We start from the raw sequence: 3,661 nt of genomic DNA, 5'->3' as shown, positions 1-3,661 counted from the left end.
GGCTACCTGCATTAGGGGTTCATTTTCATTCCTCATAGAAACCTGCCTGAAAAAGCCCTGGCAGATATGTCCAAAAATGTCTCTGTGGGATGATTTCAATGCTTATCAAGTTGTCAACAGGATTTACCTTCACTAACACCTATTCAGATGAAACAATAACAGCCCATTTACACTGCAACACTCTACCCTTGAATCTCAAAGTCTCAAGTTCATCTTTTAATCCAAAAATGTATGTAGTACATCTCTTCAGAACATATGTAAATAACACACACACAAATATATGTATATATATATGGAAAGAATGAGAAAAGCATCAAAGAAAGCAAGACCAAAAGCCAGCAAAGTCAACAAAGCAGCCACCTGACCCTTATAATGGACTTATCTAAGCTACAAGATTCATGAGAGTTCAATTTGTTCATTTATGAATCCTGTAGACAAGGAGCTTTTCTTTGACCTTGACCTTATCTGTGTCTAGAGGTTGCCTAGGTGAATATCCCACAGATCTGGCATTCTCAGTGCCAGAGCCCACTCTGGACAATATCAAGCAGATCCTAAACCGGGGAGTGAGGATTGAGAAATAAAAGAACAGAAATAAGAAACGGAGGCAAGAAATAGTCAGAAACACAGGATAGGCTCAAGAGGGCCTATAGTCAATACCACAGGACACCTCAGCTTTATTCACCATTTCAATTTATACACAGAAGGTCACTCTTAGGAGATAATGGAGACATTTTCATTGGTAAAGTGTCATCATCTCAATGGACTGTTGGCCTTGAAGACATATTGTACTTTTCTGATAGTCTGAAGACCTTGAGTGTACACTTGGCAGAACATCTTGCTTAATCATGGTCTCAGCAATCTATGTGACTCATATGCTCGAGCAGAGAGCATGAGACCAATGCTTATGGACAGAGAGCCTTTACAAGTGGCTCCCGACATCTCGGTACCCCAACATCTCCACTACATCTTGGGGGTGGATCTTCTTTCATAACATGATCCTTCTGGACCTCCTTGTAGAGAATCAATTACACACTTCTTAGAATAATGTGGCTTCTTGGAATTTGGGGCAAGTTAGCATGTTAGCTTCACACACCCTTGGGGTTGCTCAATAAAAAAAATAGCATAATTTTAAAAACATTGCTAAGTGTTGCTAGCACTTAGGGATGCAATCTGGACCCTGTCTTCCTCAACTATACTAGCTTCAATGAACTTTACTGGTCTAAACTGAGAAGACACTTCCATGAGTCACTGTGGCAAGGAACTTCAGAATGTTTAGGTCACTCACTCTCAGGTGTATCTGTACCTTCATAGTTGAAGCTTTTTGGTGGGTGAGATCTTGTGGTCATACTATTTGTATTATTCTGTTCTAGAGTTTAATATTGTTCTTTAATTGTACTGTGATAGCGATTCATGGTAATCAGCTTGGCTGGATCTCGAATCAACAAAAACACAAGTTTATGGATGCTCTTGTGAGTTATTTTCCTCTTCTTTTCTTTTTCTTTTTCTTTTTTTTTTTTTTTTTTTACAGTATTATTATCTGTTTTTTTGTCAACTGTTATTCAGGCTGTATAGCTCATTATTTCTGTTGCCCTAGAAACAAGCTTGACACAAATTTTGCTACATATGCCTTCAAGTGGCCTGGAAAGACCCCCATTGCTTTGCCATTCTCTCATCCCCTCTATGGGGCTGACCCAAGGCCATAAAGCTCCATGCCAGCCTTGAACCCCTACCTCTTCAGTGAGGACAGTTTATCTGCCCTGGGCAGTAGGTGCTCAGTGCCCTCTCTCCTGCTGTTTCTCTGGGAATGACTGTCCTAGTATGTAAATGTCTTGTCCTTTCCTGTCATATGGCACTCCAAGTCTCTGAAAATAATACAGACATTCTCAAATACAGAGAAAACACAATTAACTCAGTTCTTTCAACATTCTCATATCACTTTAACACTTAATAGAAACGATATACAATAATTTGAGTATATTTTATGTAGAAGATCCAACACAGATCTTTACATAAGTTAAAAGCAAGGATAATTAAGAAGAGCCTAGCCTGTGAGCTGCTTTTCTCACAGTTGTAGTTCACTAGGAAAAGTGGTTTATATTGTCCAAGTATTTGGAGCTGAGAAAAGGCTTACACACAGGCTTTAGATACAGCTAGCCCGACACTAACAGCCGACAGCTGAAAAGCAGGAACCGTTCCTGACCACGTCCATGCTCCACATCCGTGTCATGTCAGTCCACGGCTCATGAAATCCCGTTACAAAATGTTTCTTTCCCAGGCACAGTCTCCAGTATGCATTCCATCCCCAAGGCAGGGAGTACCTCTCTCTTCCTTGCAAAGAATCCTGTAACTTTTAAATACTAAATATTCATTCCACATATGGTTGGTTCATGTTTATCTATAGCACTCTACAGCCCTGAGGAAAACATTGTAGTCTGGGTTGTCCCTGTTCAGTGAAAGATGATCTGAAGAATGGACAGTTCACATCCCAAGGCAAACAATTCCCAGGATGCACTTGTCAACTGACAAAAGTGGGTTCTGGTTATCCATTTGCAGTAGCCAATACACATTGAGGGAATGGTGCACAGGCTTTATCTACGTTTTGAGGTCCCTGGGATCTATACCCATCTCCAGCCATCTGCATCTGGCGTGGGCCTCTGGCTATTTCTCTGACTGAAAGATCTTCAAGAGTTACTGAAGGATCGAAAAGCAAGGGCGACAGAAGGCACGGCATACCATCACCCACAACATCCAAGTCATCCCTGAGCTCAAGAGGTAAACTCTCAGGGGGCTGGAGTTCAGCAACACTCAAGTACAGCTCCTTGGGGCCAGCTTCTAGATTGGCTGGCACAGACAGTACCTATTCGGGCTTATACATCTGAGGAGGACCCTGGATATGCAGTGGGCAGCAGAGATCCTCAGAAAGACTTATAGGAATTGTCTTGTTGCAGGGCACCTCTTCAGATCTCTGGCAGCATTTGAAGAGAATCTGATTTGTATCCTGACAGATATAGGTAACTCAGTGTCTGGTCATTGGAAGAGACTCATCGGAGCATCCTAAAAGGCTAAGCACCGCTGACTGGAAGGAGGGGTCTGAGCCTGCTGAGTAGCCACTTTTGTGGCCAGCATTCTTAGCTCCTTGAACTGACTTTGTTGTAAGGCTTCCACTCCATAGCCCTGGAGGTATGGCCTAAGACATTTCAGTCGTTTTATGTTCTCTCTTTCTTTGGCCGAAAGTCCCTCTGGGCCAGTCAGGAGACTACTACCTAAGGCTTCATGTCCCATTTTCCAGTTATGTAAGTAATGGCACTTCTTCTCTTTGAGCAGGTGCTGTAGTCAGTTGAACTGATCAACATACAAAGACTGCAAACGGATTAGATTTTCTCTCATAATAAGAGCCACTTACTTCCTCGGCTGTGTAGACAACAACATCCTTGTTGGGTCTTCTTGATCACTGTCTATGCTATCAGCTTCACTGTCTGGGTCACCTCCCCATGTCTGATCCAGGAGCGGACATTTCCACTGTCCTGTGAAAAGACTTGTTCCAATCGTGGAAGAACTCTGCAGTTATGTGTATGACAAGGAAATCTCCTCTGATGCTTTTCCCACTAATGTGACAATTTATGGAAATATTTTTCTCGGTATTTGCAGGTAATGTCGTTCA

General features: G+C 42.3%; 1 pseudogene across 1 annotated transcript; it reads right to left on the bottom strand.

Moving 5' to 3' along the window:
- Positions 1-2,515: 2,515 nt before the first annotated feature.
- Positions 2,516-3,402, bottom strand: LOC311584913 (KAT8 regulatory NSL complex subunit 2-like; annotated as a pseudogene). Its single transcript has one exon. The product of its transcript is annotated as a KAT8 regulatory NSL complex subunit 2-like (transcript).
- Between the last annotated feature and the right edge of the window lie 259 nt (positions 3,403-3,661).

The sequence above is a fragment of the Acomys minous genome (genome assembly GCF_964271855.1).
Source record: "Acomys minous genome assembly, chromosome: 15".
Taxonomy (NCBI): Eukaryota; Metazoa; Chordata; class Mammalia; order Rodentia; family Muridae; genus Acomys; species Acomys minous.
The sequence above is the reverse complement of the archived record's forward strand: the minus strand, read 5'-3'. Positions and strand labels throughout refer to the sequence as shown.